Consider the following 15,904-nt stretch of genomic DNA (forward strand, 5'->3'; position numbering starts at 1 on the left):
ACCTGTATCAGGAATAAAATGAGTAATAAAAATATCACCCGTCATTCTGTGCAATAGATAGACAAAAGACTCTGGAGCTTTTCTGACCTCAAGCTTCAGAACGCTTTACCCTGAATTGCCCGAGTTATGAAGAAAGGTCTCTACAGTCAGTTGGTTGCAAATTTTTTACTTTGAGGCTTTTGCACTTCTTCCTGATGCCTTTTGTACTAGGTGTGATGGAGACACTGTACTAGGTTAGCTAGAGAGTTCTGCAATTCCTAGCTTTCCACAGTAGTCAAAAAAGAAAAGATCATAACATCCTTTTTTCCTGATCCTCGCCTGGTGAAAATGATCACAGCTACATAATCCTGTCCCAGCACCATTAGAAGGAGCTGGAATGACTGAGATGGTCTTTAGGTTCTCAGTTTACAGGTCACTGGCTCAAGAGTTTCCGACACCTCCCATATTGCAAAGGGTGGGTTGGAGAACTGTCAGCATCAGGATTTTCATGTACGTTGTATTAGCTTCAAAAGCTTCCCAGACTTCAACAACAATTGAGTTAATAGTAACAAAGGAAGCAGGGGAAGAAAGAGAAATCGGGGGTGGGGAAGGATTTTTCAGTAAACAAATCTGTACAGAGAGAATTGGTTTGGCATTGGTTAGCTGTAGACTGTAACCTTAAAAGAAATATTGGGAACCATCTGACAAGGAACCCCTAGCATATCCTTTGATTTTTGACATTCACCGTGCTACAGTTCCTAAGCTTAAGGGACACAACAGCCAACTCTCACCTACCGTAGCCAATCAAAATGGATTGCTCTGAAGCTGAGTTGCTTGTGTGAGGAAAGTGTAGGAAGCTCATGGCTGCAGAGTAACGCAGGGAAAACATAAGCAAGAGAGAGAGGGAGAGAGAAGAAAAGAATCAAGTAGCAGAGGATATAATCGGCCCCGTAAAGGGAAACGTCCATAACATCTGCAGCTCTGTTTATGCTGCTTTGTGTAATAGGCGCCAGTCCTCTCTGTCCCCGAGGGAGATTTTACAGCATTAATTCACTCTGCACAATTCCAGCCAGCGAGGCTTCTCTTCAGCAGCAACCTTTCCCAGCCCTCCACCCCTCTCTGCTACAAGGAAAGAGAGAGAGGCCATTAGAAACTGCACCCCTCCAGCTGACCTTCCTTTGCCCCAGCTCAATGTCTCCAGTTCCCAATGAGGCAGATCCAGAAGTGCCCCGAATGGACCCGAGGATTTTAATTTTCCTTCTGTATGTAATGATCCTCCACGAGCTAGTCAGTGGCTGGATGGAGTATCAGAAGCAGGTAACCAAACCTAAGAAGCAAGCAGGTCCAGTTTGGTCCTCGAGGTGAGTAGATGCTTAATATTTAAAAAAGAGTGGGGGGGAATAGCCCAAGATATTCATGTATGTTTTGATAAGGGAGGATTGCTCTACATAGACTCTCTGTCTCTCTCTGCTGTATTAGCACATCGGTAGGATTAAGTATGTTAATCTTTTGAGCATGCACTGTATGAACACTTTAAGGATTTGATTTATATTCATAGATGTGTATGCTTCTGACTTGGTTTAAGGTGGAAATATGCTATAACACAGTGAGTTAGACTGCCAGTGGCATACATGAAAGGAAAAGAATTTGCTTGCTTAGAAATAACTGTATTTCTGTGCACAATAACTGTGTTTCATGCACAATATTTGTCAGTGAACCATAAACTTCAATAGTCTCCATGTAATCTATTTGCTATTAAATCACTAGAGATGATGTCACTATCAGGTTGTATCTCCTCCCACACTTTGGGCTATACCCATCATACTAATCTTGTTTTGTTTCTGTAACACAAATTGTGTATGTAGATAAGAATGCAGATGAAACCCCCCAAATGACCTTAATACCAGATATTAAGTGTGTGTCTCTATAAATGTTACCCTTCCATTCCAATAATATAGCATCATCATAATGTTTTTGATAATCATCGTCTTAATATTTTGAGAGTCTCAGGGTGCCTTGGCTTCCATTCATCAGGCACGTGTGCAGCTAAAGCTGCTAATAGAATAAAGTGAGAGAATGATTAAAAGAGGGTGCTGTTCTACAATTGAAATAGTTCCAGATTCAAATGGGACTAAGGCAGTAGTAAAATGGTGGTCTTTTGCTTTTGAAGCAAAAAATACCAATGACACAGTTGTCTTCAGGCCTTATAGTAACTGTCACTTCCAGTGATATTAACAGTTATGGAAATTATTAGTTATATATTAGTAGCAGATGTCCCAGTCCAGATCAGGAGAGTAGCATTTCTTGATGCTGTACGCAGTCTATGTCTGCACCACAGACTTACTATGCCAGACAGTGGTGCTGAGGATTGACTCCCAGCAGTGCTTACCAGCTGCCTGTAGTACTGTGCAACATGGCTATCCTGCTTCCATTTCCAGAGGTGGTCCTCACTGAGCAGTGTGGCGTGTTTGAGGGCATTGTTGTCTGGCACAATAAGTCTGAGTTTTAGACATGACTGCACCTTGTGCAACAGGGCTCCGATCCTGATTGGGTAAGTAGTAGGAGAAAGTCCTATCCCGCCAATGCTTAGAGTCTCCATAGACCACAGGCAGAGGGTAGGAAGAGATCAAGTAAATTATCAGTGTCACAGGAATAGACCCCAGGTCTCCTGACTCCCAGCTCAGTCCCCAATTTGCTAGACTGATTTCTTGCTAGCAAAAGCACAGTCCTACCTCCACTGAGATTAAGAGTTAAAAATACTGATGAAATGCTTTGTGCTAGGGTTTAGAGCTAGAAACAACATATATGAACCGTCTGATCCACTGACATGACAGCAACGACTTGTATTAGAACTTAAAGTACTGATCTGGTTATAGTCTCCTCGGCAGCAAAGCTAAAAATCTACCTGATTTCAAGTAGAAACAGGATCAGAACAATGGAAGTTTGTGAAATAACTTGTACTATAGGACCGAGATCTACCAACCCTCGTAAAACAACTTTATGATAAGACGTGGAGGAAGAACACTGGAATGACTCATGCTACAACTCATTCACCAGAAACAGCCTAAACATTTGCAATGAAAAGTAGGCCACAGTTTAGCTGCCTGTGAGAGAGAGCTTAGGATGAAATATTCAAAGCAACCTAAGTGAGTTAGGGACCCATCTCCCATAGGAAAAAAGATCAATGGGAGCCAGGTAAGGGATGAATTTATTAAACTGTTGTAGTTATACAGGGGTAATATCCTGGGTGGACACTCTTATTCCAGTATAACCATGCCTTTTTCCAGTTTAGTCTATGCTACTGGGGAAGCTGGTTAAGCTCCATCAAAAATGCCACTGATGCTGGGATAAGAGTGTCTATTCCAGGGCAGCGGTCAGCAACGTTTTTGGGCAGTGTGCCAAAAACACCCACTACCTCGGCTTGCAGGATGTTGGTGTGCCCAGGGGCAGACAGTGGGGAAGTTAGGAGGGGTCCAATTCTTGTTGTAGCAGTGCAGCCCCAGCCCCTTCCCCGCTGTCCACCCTGAGGTGCATGTGCCAAGCAAAATACCTTCATGTGCCACACTCAGGCACCCATGCCAGGGTTGCCTACCCCTGGTCTATGCAGTGAGTTTTATCCTTGTAACTAAGGCAGCTTAGCTATACTGGCATAGTTATAATAAAATAGTTATAGTCATGACACTTCCACACGTATATCCACCCGCAGTGCCAGATTTCCAAGTGCTCACAGCCTACAGCTGGGGCTAGATTTTCAGAATTGCTTAGATCCTAGCTGGACAGGTTAAATAAAACCTGATTTGAAAAAGTGCCCAGTAACCAGCAGTCTCATTGTGGCACCTCTAACCAGATTTCCAAAGTACTCAGCTCCCAGCAGAGCTCTTGGGCTTTCCAGGCCCTTGAGTTCCTTATTTCCTGGCATCATGGTCTTATGCTGGTGAAAACATAAGTAACTGGTGCAACATGAGGTTTTCTGACAGTTATATTTATAGACAGACATATTGCAAGAAAAAATACTCAAGCCCTCCCAAGTAATGTAACCAGAGCCTGGTTTAAATCATGGGCCCAGCTCTAATATCATGGCCATATCATAGCAGGTGCTGCCATTTTCATGACCAGATTGTGGTGCCCCCCCCCCGCATGATTACATGAAAGCCTCCCCACCCCCCCAGCAGCAGCCCAGCTCGGCTGCACGAATCTGTATTGCATGCCAGCCATGCCCCTGGGCCAGGACCCACCCCCGTCCCCCCGCACTGCAGTCAGCTGATTCCAAGAAACCCTCTCCCTCCAGCACCGGGGAGGAGGAAGAAGAGGGGCCAACAGAGCCTCACTCCCCACTACTCTTCCACTGAGCTGGGGCAGGTGCTGAGGGGAGGGAGGATGGGATCCCCCTCCATCTCCCATGTCAGGGGCTTTCCCCTCCCCTCCCCACCCAGTGTGGGGTGGGGAGGGCATGGAGCCCCTTCCCCACCTACCACCCCAATGGCTGCCCCCCAGGAATGGGGAGGTGTGAGGGAGGGCTTGACCCCAGCCATACCTTTGCTTTCCTGGTCTCAGCTGGAGCTGGGGCTGGGCTGGGCTGGGCTGGGCTGGGCAGGCAGCACCGGGCCCCTTCCTGCTGGCTGCTGCCACCTCGAGCCACTGCCATCTCCGGGGCTGTGGCCCCTCTCTGCCTGTGGGCTGCAGAGGGGCCGGGCAGGCAACGGCTTCCCCCAGCACTGAACGTAGCACGGGGCAGGGATGGGTAGGGCAGACTGAGCCAGCACACAAAGATGGAGCTGGGGAGGCAGCCACTGCCTCTAGTCTACTTCATGGAGGCTGGCAGGGCTCGGGGGGGGACCCTGGTGGTGGAGGGAGGGGGGAACTATTCTTCACCCTACCACTGCTGATGCTACCCCAGTCAGCTGGCCACGCTGCTCCTGTCTTCTTAAACTGCTGCCTCCCACCCCGCCATCCAACAGTCGCAGCACCCATCTTGTTGCAAAAATGCCATGTTATGGTCACTTGCTTGGGAGCTCCCCAGCAAGAGGTCATATTGTGGCATTTCAGTGCAAATCATATTTTTCATGAAAATCACTTAATTCCATGAATTTCATGAAAAATGTAAAATTGTGATTTAAATTGGGCCCTAAACATAAACCTCCAGGCAACAGCAAACCAGATCCCTGCTAGTGCACAAGGAAATCTTGGCAAATAGGGCAATTACCAACATGAGCTGGAATTAAACTAGCAATGTACAGGTAGGCAAACAGCTTTGTCTCCTGTCGCTAGCCCTGACTGGCCCCCTGCTGAGGCCTGTTCATTTTAAAGTAATTAATTTGAAAAGCAGTTAAAGAAGCTAATTAGGACAGAGACAAGGCTGTCTCCTGACTGCCTTGGGCCATGGCCGGATTTTCAGAGCTCCACATGGTTTGCTCAGATACTAAGCAGTAACAAGATTTGTGAGAGAGGCCCTGTCGTGTTCCCAACCCTTCTACAACTCCCCCTCCCATGCATCCTGCTCTTTGCCTTTCTGCAGTCATCAGCAAGCTCTAGAGTTTCTAGGCCTTATTCCCACTTCCTTTCTGTTCTCCACTGCTCCTTCCACCCTCGCCATCTCCTCCTTCTAGACCAAGCATCAGCAACCCCCAGCACACTTGTCATTAGTGGCACATGGAAACATTTTTCCCGGCACACCGGGAAGCACGCAAATAAATCATTTGGTTTTTTAAGTTGCTGCTCCGGGCCGCGCAGCCACAAGTCCCAGCACCGCAGCAGGCACGGGGAGGAGCCAGGGGAGCGCAGGCAGGGAGGCTGTCTGTGTCCTACTGTCCTCATCCCTTGCTCCCAGGCTGCGCCCTCCAGCCCGGCTGGCCCCTGGAGGGAGCTGCCCAGGCAGGCAGATGCCTGTCCCCACTGGGGCACCACTGAGGTGCTGAGAGCTGGGGCTGGGTGGTTGGGACAGGGTCTGGGTGGCGTGGGGGGGAAGCGCCAAGGGCAAGCCAGCCCGGTCAGACCCTTAGGAAGGTGGGGGCTGGGCGGGAAGTGGGGGCAGCCCTGGGGCTCTCTGGGCTCGAGCTGTGGTGGGCAGGCAGGTGGGGGTGCCCAGTGGCACCCGTGGTGGGGCATGGCCTGGCCCGCACAGCTCCTCAGGGATGGGCTGCAGCCACCCTGCACACGGGATGCTGCCTGGCCTGGGCAGGACACCGGGCTCAGGAGGCTTCCCTCTCTGAGATCGGCCTCCCTGCATGCTGGGCACAGCACAGGCAGGGCAGAGCCATCCCTGGTGCAGGGGCCTGGCTGCGGGAGCCCCCTGGAGCCTGGGAACAGCCACCGTGGCTGCCTCAGCCTGCCCAGGTCCCGGCCTTGCCCACAGGCAGCTCCCCTCAAGGGGCCGGGGCTGGGGCAGGCACTGCACAGAGCTGCTGCACTGCAGGCTCCCGGCTGGCTCGGACCTGAGCACTGGCTGCAGTGGCTGTTCCCAGAGCCTGGGGAACAGCCTGCAGCTGCAGCTCCCATTCGCACTGTACCCGGCTGGCACAGAGACCAAGCAGGGAGCTCCCTGAGCCTGATGTCCTGCCGCAGCAAGGTAGCATCCTTTTGTGGGCAGGGTGGCTGCGTCCCATCTCTGCAGAGCTGCACGGGCTGGCTGGGCCCCACCTCCGGTGCTGCTGGGCCCCCCGCTGTGGCCCAAGCAGCGGAGCCCTGGGGCAGCCCCCACTCCCTGCCTGACACCAGCTCTCTATTTACCATAAAAAAGCAACATTAATGATTATTAATTGTATTAAATATGTAGTGCATCCTGCCATGTACCCCCTCTGCCCCAGTTTTGTTTTTGTGACATGCCAGCACTGGCACCTTACAAGGTAGACATTGTGGTTTTTTTCAGCACTCCGGCCAAAAAAACGTTGCCTTCCCTGTGCTAGACTAACAAGTGTGAACGTACCACATCCCTGACTTTTAGGGCATTGACAGAAGTGATGTTTTCTCGTGCCATCAGCCCCCTGAAGCACTCTATAGTCATGCCCTGACAGAAGTGCATGGCTGCAGAACTCTTTAAAAGTATCTGATCACACATCAGAAGTTCTCCAAAGCAAAGCGCCTTCATTAACTTCTGTCAGTGCATCCCGGGAGCAGGGCTGGGCTGATGCAGTCCAGCCTCATCCCTGGGGGTTTGCCCAGTCTGTGCTGGGGGTGGGGATAGGGTGGATTGGAGCCCATCCCACCCCAAAGGGGCTCCAATCCACCTGCCCCACCTTTCAGCACAGACTGAGCAAACCCCAGACAGAACTCCCTCTCGTCCCTTCCCCTCCTCCCATCCTGAAGACAGCACCAGAGGTGGGGTATGACAGGGGCTTGGGGAGAGAGACTACAGACATACAGCCACTCCAAACTGGAGCTTCATCCCCCAAACCCCTGGACCCAACAGCAAACATCTATTTGGGGGGAGGGGAGGGGAGGGGGGGGGCAGGGATTGTTGTAACTCATGCTGCTTCCTGTGAAGCACCATGATTTACAGCAGGAAGCTGCACCTCTGCCCTTATTGATGACTGTTTTGGCACAATAAGGAGAACAACTCTGATCAGAGCATAGAAAGGTATTACGTAGACCTAAGCTGGGCATTAATAAAACAAAGAAAGAGCAGGCCAACAAGGATGGTCAGAGTGATGTTCTATTTAGAATCCACTAAAGCATCTCCTCTCACTATTTGTCCCTGGCTAGTGAAGGTTTTTAATGCTGGTGAATATACCCATCAAGCAGTCTCTAGCAGCCTTTTAAAGAAGGCAAAAATTCAAGCAAGCATTAGGCTTCTGCATTTGTTTTTATTTCCAGAAAAAATATATGCTAGTGCAAATGCAGCTAGAGGGAAATTTTCTAAGTCATGTAAGCACAAGAACCCATCCAAATTAATCAAGCATTGCCCTTTTTCGTAGTTGTGAATGCCTGCCTCACTAAGGCTTGGGTGATCCCATTCTGCCACTAAAGTTGCCAGTTCACACAAGAGTTCACTAAAGGCAAGAGACTTGACTCCTTTTATGTTGTTGTTTTGATTGTTTTTTTAGCAACAATTCTTCCAGAACAAACCATTCTGGCTTCTCCAGGCCTTTGGTGCACTCTGTGCGGAGAGAGCGGTACAGGGACTGGAGGAAGCCAGGCCGAATCATCAGGAAGGCATGAGTCTGCCTCACTAGTCCTTTGGGAAGCTTGGCATGGGATACCTACTGATGCAGAAGCGTGCTGTCCCATGAGGTCTGCACTCCGAATGCTGCCTTGTTATCTCGCAGTAGCCAGCATGAGAACAACATCTAGGCACCGTGATCAACCATTCTGTTCCTGAGACTGACCCGGCTTTGTACAGAGACTTCTGAGCCCGGAATAGCTGAAGAGAAAAGCATACCTTCTTCCTAGGATCCAAGTGCTGCTCACCAGTGATGAGAGATTGGGGAACAAATGCATCACAGCTGGCGGCAGAGACCAGCCAGAGGTGGGGTGAGATTTCTAGTTGCCATACTGCAAAGAGAAGAACAAGTCCATCCTTGTATTTTTTGATTGTAGATTTCCAGGAGGTGACTGTTCACATAACTAGATTAGTTCAGATGGATTTAAAGAGTGAAACCTATTGGAAGCAGCTTTTGACTGAACACACAGAGGGTGGTGAGAGTGTTGCTCTTTTACTGGAGTCTGCATTTTAAGCAGTGATATCATATTGTAGAGGCAAAGCATCTGTTTTCACATCCTGTAGCTACATAGAGTCAAATGAAGAATCTCTTGGAGGGATTGTCTTAATGAGCTATTCAGCTCTATTCAAAATAAAACAGCTAGCTGCCTTAGTTGTTTAAAATAATATTTGGCATCAACTTAGCCCCTTTTCCTATTTGCAACTCACCTCTAAACATGATAGATGCCCATAGATTCATTATGCAGAAGTATTCACTAATATGTGTTCACAGTGTTCAGTCAGTTGATTATTTGTAAATGGTTCACTTTCATGATGTTACCCAAGTCATATGGTGCTTGATATTACTAAAAGTAGAGAACCCAAACCGCAAGTAGCAAATAACTCACTCTCTAATATAAATTCTCAGTGAATAACCTTTACTGCTGAAATGTTTGAAATGTTAGGTATTCTTAGAATTGTGGCCTTTTTCACAAATTCCCAGTGGCTGACCAAATACTCATGGCTGATAAATAACAACCTCTTGAGTAACAGAAAACCAAATACACTGTCCTTCTGTGAAAAGACGCTAGTTTTACTATTTAACCACTTCTGAGGGGGAAACATGCAGTCAGATTGGTTTTTTTTTCCTGCTGTCCTTGATTTGCTGCTCTTCCTTCTTTCATCTACTCTTGATGGGAATTTAATTAGTGAAAATGTATGTAAAATAAGTTTTACTTAATTGTTTGTGCAGTGCATGGCGGGACTGAGCTTGGCTGCAAAGGCCAAGAACCTCAAATCAGTTGAGACAAAGTAGTTCTGGAAACAACTAAAAGCAATGTGGTTACACTGTTTGGAGAACTGTTTTGCTAGGAAACCTTAGTGAATGTGAATGTCTTGTTCTGTTGACCACACAATTCAGTTTATATACTGTGTATACTTTTCCTGTTTGTCTTCAAATAAACTGTTTTATACAAAAGATTGTCTTTCTTTTCACCCTTCCCTTGCACATCTATGCAGTTTTTTTGGTTTCTGTGTGCTAAGAGTAGAGTGACCATATTATTTCTAAGGAAATCCAGGACACTGTCCCCTACCCCAGTCAACAGCGCTGCTAGAGGCAGAGGCAGGTAGGCAGGGATGTGGGACAAAATTTGGCAGGGAGGCAGAGCAGCATGGTTCACCAGGCAGGTGGGAGGGCAGGCACCACTACTGCTGCTGCTGTGCAAGAGCAAAGTAGGTGAACTGGAGCAGTGCCCAGGCTAACCCGCCTCCCATCTCCAGCTACTGCCTAGGAGGAGCCAGGCTGGAAACATGCAGCCAGCAGCAGCGGTGCCTGCCTGCCCACCTGCCTGGTGCACCATGCCACTTCGCCTCCCTGCCAGACTGCACCCCACACCCCTGCCCATCTGCCTCTGCCTGCAGCAGCTGATTCCTGGACTTTTGTTTCAATTTTCACCAACCTGCCAGGATGGCATATGAAATCCAGGACTGTCTTGGCCAAACCAGGACATATGGTCACCTAGCTAAGAGCCAACACAAAGTCTGTGTCCCACTTTAGCCACACTGAAAGACCTAATTTAGTACAATTCAATTACATTGATTTAGGGTATGAGAATCTGGCCCTAGAAAAATACATAGTTATATAAAAAGATCCCTAAATCACTATTCATCATCCCCAAAAGTATAAAGAGTGAATCTTCCTACTGCCTAAGGAGTGTTTGAATAGATTCTGATCTCTTCTTGCTAAAAGTTCTGAGTGCCAACACATTGTGGGTACCTAATGCAAAAACCACAATTCAGCATGGCAGTCCAGTGTCCTATGTTCTTCTGCATAGGTGTTTATCCCCCACTCACTGCCACTGCACTGAGAGGAGCTCAGATACTAAGTAACATGACATCTTATCTGTTGCATCTGTTGGTGTTCCTCCATCCTCTTTTCAGAGGAGATGTGGAGTGTGAATAGTGAAGTCTGGTTTGGTTGGTTGTGTTTTAGGCTTTTGTGTTGTTTACTGTACATATACGTGTAACTATGTAGTTATGTGAGAGGAGGCAAGGTCCAATAAATGTGACTTGTTTTTGGAAGATGGTGAGGTTGGCAATAGTTCTCAGTTCCTGGCAGGATTCATTCTGCATCCTCTGAACAACCCCTGAGAAGTTCCTGGCTCCCACAAAGACAAGATTTACTTTCATTCTAACACATTACATTGCACCAGAGAAGCATGGTTTTCAACCATTTCTTCATACTTGAACATGAGGACTTCTTGGGCTCAGGCTGTGATGCATCTTAAAGATAATGCCCAATCTACATAAGGCCTTTAGTACTAAACGGCATCACAATACTCACACTGCAACACCTAGCTTTTAAAGTCATGATACCTAGTGAACTGCACAACCACAAGCTAAGTACCAAGGTTCCTCATGCATATTTGCGGAAGCTTAGGGCCTTATTACACAGTAATTTTGGGCAATTCCTGGAGCTCTTAGCCCCTGGATTGTCTGCACATTAACACTTTAAAGTGGTTTTAAACTCTCCTTATGCAGCTCAAAGTTACACCCAGAGATGACCTGAGCAGGGTGCAGGGCCCAGGGCAAATCAGCCTGTGTGGGGCCCCACCCCCAGATGCAAAGAAGCCAACAGAGGATTCGGCAGTGGGGGAAGGAGGAAGTGCTGAGCAGCCAGACATGAAGAGTAGCTGCAGCCGCTCCACCCGGCTCTGCAGGGCCCTCCAAAGCATGGGGCCTGGGGCAGTCGCCCTGATTCGCCCTGCCTTAGGGATGGCCCCGGTTACACCACTCCAGAACAGGATTATCTCGGATCTGCACAACCCAGCTGCTATTCCATTGTGGTGCTGCCATTCCCCACATATGTGCTACCCAAGTTGAAGTCCTCCAGTATCCCAGGATCTCCTACACCTCTGCCTGTAGAGTAGGGATATAAACCTATCCTGGTTCACCAGCCGTGGCGTTGGCCACAGGGCGGGCAAGGGGCCACTTTTCCTCTGCGCTTAGCACCAGCTTGTAACCTGCCGCCGATGCCAGCCTGGGCCCTGCACCGGCTCTGGGCTCGCCCATCGGGGCCGTGCGTGGCGACAGCAACTATGGCCCCCCAACTTGCTGCACTGGACAGTGTTTACTGCTGCTGCCTGCCTGGAGCTTGCACGCTGAGCAGCCCAGAGGCGGCGGTGGCAAACGCTGCCTGGCACGGGAAGCAGGGGGGGAGGCCGCCGCTGCTGCCACTGTGCCACAGCCCTGATGGGCAAGCCTGGAGCCAGTGCAGGGCCCCGGCTGGCAGCGGGGGCGGGTTACAAGCTGGTGTTGAGCGCAGGAGAAAAGTGGCCCCTTGCTCGCCCCGTGGCCAGCGCCCCGCGCTGCAGCCACTTGCAGCCCATGTGGGGTTGCCTGTGCCTGCTCAGGACAGCCCCGTGCAGGCTGCGAGCAGCTGCAGCAGGGAGCGTCAGCCATGGGGTAGGGGAGGGGCCACTTTTCCCAGCGCTCAGCACCAGCTCATCCCCTGCTGGGGAGCAGGGGGTCAGGGCTGCACGCTGCCCCCCGCCTGTACCGCGGGGCTGGGGGGTACTGGGAGTGACTGTGTGCACGGGGCCCACACCAGTGTCCCAGGGCCAGCGCCAGCAGGGCCCAGAGCAGGGTGGCAGGGGTACAGGGTCCTAGCCAGCAGGGGCTCTCCCTGCTGGTGTAGCCCAGCCCGGCTCCACAGCCCCCTGCCAGCCTGCACCCTGCTCTGGGCTCCACCAGTGCTGGCCCTGGCACATTGGTCCCAAGACATCAGGACATTGGTCCGAAGATGGTTACCAGGGGGCAGGGCACCTGTCAAGGGACGGGGCTACCCACGCGGTCCTCGACAACTTGCCAAAACTGGGTAAGTGGCCCTCCACCCAAAATAATTGCCTGCCCCTGCTCTAGAGGCAAGCGAGCGAGGGAGAATCTGACTGAAAACTCCTACTGGGGCTTAGTTTGAGCAACATCTTACAGTATCTCAGCAGTGGCAGGACTTGGGTGGTTGGACACATAGTAAATATTTCAGGCACTTCGGTGACTGTCTGAAGCTTATGCACTGAGCAGTAGCAGTGCTGCTCGTAGCTTGTGCTGCTGAAGAGATGCACTGAAGCACAGAGTTCTAGTCCTTCTAAATCAGGATGGAAATGCAGACCTGAGAAATATGCTTCAAGCCACTTGCTGTGGACACAGCAGCAAACAGCCTCAAGCGCACCGACATCGAGGTTAGTTCACCTTACGCTAGTGGTTAGTTTCACTTGAATTCTTTATTTTAAACCACTAGCATTATAAAGATCATTTCCCTGCTCTGCCTAGCTTCTTCAGATTTCAAGTTGCTTTACAAAAGGAAGTCACTGTGAGGAGCTTTCCCAAAATTAGACAAAGCTACATGGTAGCAACCTCTGCAGTTAAGGTTGATATGACCGTTTGGCTGCAAAACACTCTACTTTTTCTTTAAAACTTCCCCATAACATTGTAGGCTGGCTTTTTCTTGCAGTCCCCTGAATTATGGCAGGCTTTTGGTGGGAGGATCCACTTCCAAGCACCATTTTAGAGCTAAGGTCCTGCTCTTTTTTTGGCTGACATCTTTCCGAGTGTTACAGGTTCCACCTCAGCTGCTTGGTGGTTCAGAGGAAGGATGTGATTCTATTAACTCATTTGTCTCTGCCAGTCCTGTAGGCACTTTGGGGCTCATGCTGCAGGTGGAGATGGCCAGCGAGAACACAAGCCTGGAAGAATGTTAGCAAAGCAAGAAGGCAAACTCTTTCCATGAATACAGCAATATCTTAAGATGCTGCAGTGTCATTACTGAACTGTCTCTTCCTCCTAGATGGTCACTAAAAGCCTCTCTCTTCCAATCAGTTCTGCTTCCCTCTGATCTTGATTGAAGTTGTGTCCACCTGGCTCCTTTCTGAAGACCATTGGTTCAGCAGATGAAGTAATGCTATGTGTCTCCTTGCCCTGAGAAGCTGGTAAGTCTTTCAGATGGCTCCTTCAGTATTTTATTAGTGTTCTATTTTTTTTAACAGTGAATACCTATAGAGCAAAGCATTTAAACTCTGCACCTAGGTAGACCTGTGCAATACCAGTGAAGTGACTGGGGTTGTATGACTGCCAAGGAAGGGAGGATTTTAGCTGTAGGCATGTATCAAAATAATTGCTGTTTGTAGACTTGGGTCCAGATTCTGGTCTCTGCAAATCCAGAGCAGAATCTGGCAATTACATAGTTACAAATCTGTTATTTATGGTTTACATAATTCAATTTCAAGTTCAATATAAATCAATTAGCTTTTTTCCTGTCCTGTTTTCTTAGATGAAAGCTGCTTTCAATTTACTGAACAATTCATAGACTCAAAGTTAAAAAAAAAAAATTGAATCCTTCCTCTGATTCTGGTGCCGCCTCCGTAAAGAGTTTGCAGTTTTTATTTAGGCAAAACTTCCACAGAGTGCAGGGTAGAATCCAAGGAGAAAAGGTTGTGAGTTGATCACAGTTCTTGATATACAGAGGCCAGTCCTGGTCTTACCTGTGAACGGTAAGTGAAGCCCAAAACTTTTTTTATACAGCCTGAATTCTGATGTGCTCATTAAGCCAACAAGCTCCTGCTCTGGAGGGAAAAGTGATAATCTACCAGTGCCCATGATTTTGAAGGATTCCAGCATCTTTGCTTTCTTAAATAGGATGTCCCTAGTTTCTGCTGCTTTGTCTTAATGGGTGGAAAGCTAGATGGGGTGCTTGGTGTGGATATTGTACTGGAATTCAATTTGGGATTTATCTAATTTGGAAGGTTTTTCAACAGAAAGTAGCAAAAATAATCTACACCATCTAAATGGACTGTTAGTATAAACTTAGAAATGCAACACCTCAGTTTATAGTTAAAGAACAGTCTCTCTCTAGCTGAGCCTCCACAGGGCTTTGCAAACCATAATTAATAGAATTCCCCATTTCACACATGGGTAATGAAGGGACTTACCCCAGGTGTCCCAGGGTCAGTGGAGAACCTGGGTTTTGATCTCAGGTGCCAGGACTCCCAGTCCGCTGCACTAACAAGCAGACAATGACCCTTTCTAAGACCTTTATGCTGGGTTCCTTTTTGATCCACAATGTGAAGACATTCAGTGGGCCAGAAGTTAACAGAAAAGATTAATTTAGTTTCAGGTTTCCACTTGTGGCATAAACTATGAGAGAAGGACTGTGTGTATGTCTAAGAATACAACAGTTGTGACTGTACACGACACCTCACTGACCGCTTTCAGGCCCATTTCCTCCCATACATATATCACCAATCGGCACCCAGCAGACTAGATAAGGTTTCTCACCTCCTTTTGGGCTTGGTCTACATGCCCAGGGGAGTGGTGTCCTGTAATCTTATTATAACCTGTGTTTCAGACACAGGTTAGAAAGAATCAGGCACAATTCCTTACAGATGCAGGTTTCAGGCAGTCCAAAATGGGCTTCCTTTAACCATCAGGGTAGAATTTCTGGTGGCAGATTAAAAACCACAAAAGGATGTTGGGGTATTACTAGGAACAGCTCAAGCAGTGACCAATCGTAAGGGCCTAATTTTCAGTTTAAGCACCAAAATACCTCATCTGGGTGTCAAAGTGAATAATTAAGAAACTAAAATGGCTAGGGAAGTGCTTTCATGTGCATATATGCTCTGGATAGTAGGTACACCCAGTATTGTCAACTGGGCTGAAATGTAAGCGTCTCTTAAAGGGCAGCAATCAACCCATAGAAAGCACTTCTCACCAGTGGAAAGAAGGGGGAGTTTGGGACAAAGATACCAAGGCAAGCCCTTATTCCTAGTGCAACAGATGCTTAAATGTCTGTAGGAAGCTGATGGGACTTCAGTTGTTCAGATCTCTGCACAGTAAATGTCATGGTGCTCTGTGTGTATCCCCCTCCCTTCCCTTTGTTATGCTCTGGGTCAAATCCAGGCTTTCTGAAAGAAAGATTAAATCTGATTCCCAGGAGGTTGCACATGTCCGTGAAAGGGCTGAATTTGGCTTGTTAGGCCTACTCTGTCTCATTCCTCAGTTAGCTAAACATAAACATTAGTAGTTAGTTTGGTAAAATGTCTTTAGTCAATAGGATGCCATATTGCAAAGGAGCTGCCAGACTTGCGAGCCTGTTTGTAGGCTTGCTTCTGCCTTGCTTAATGGTACTGTTCCATTACTAAAATTCAGCTTACATTATTTTACCAAAGGTGAAAGGATTGGACCCGGATGGCTTTCATTAATTTTTTTCTTTGCCCTTTATTAAGCCACAGGTCATCTAAA

General features: G+C 48.3%; 1 long non-coding RNA gene across 1 annotated transcript; it reads left to right on the forward strand.

The window, feature by feature from the left end:
* The first annotated feature begins 417 nt into the window (after positions 1 to 417).
* Positions 418 to 9,590, forward strand: LOC132244469 (uncharacterized). Its single transcript, XR_009455898.1, has 2 exons — positions 418 to 1,340; positions 8,019 to 9,590. It is a non-coding gene; the product is annotated as an uncharacterized LOC132244469 (long non-coding RNA).
* The last annotated feature ends 6,314 nt before the right edge of the window (positions 9,591 to 15,904 follow it).

This window comes from Alligator mississippiensis, chromosome 12 (assembly GCF_030867095.1).
Source record: "Alligator mississippiensis isolate rAllMis1 chromosome 12, rAllMis1, whole genome shotgun sequence".
In the NCBI taxonomy this organism is placed as follows: domain Eukaryota; kingdom Metazoa; phylum Chordata; order Crocodylia; family Alligatoridae; genus Alligator; species Alligator mississippiensis.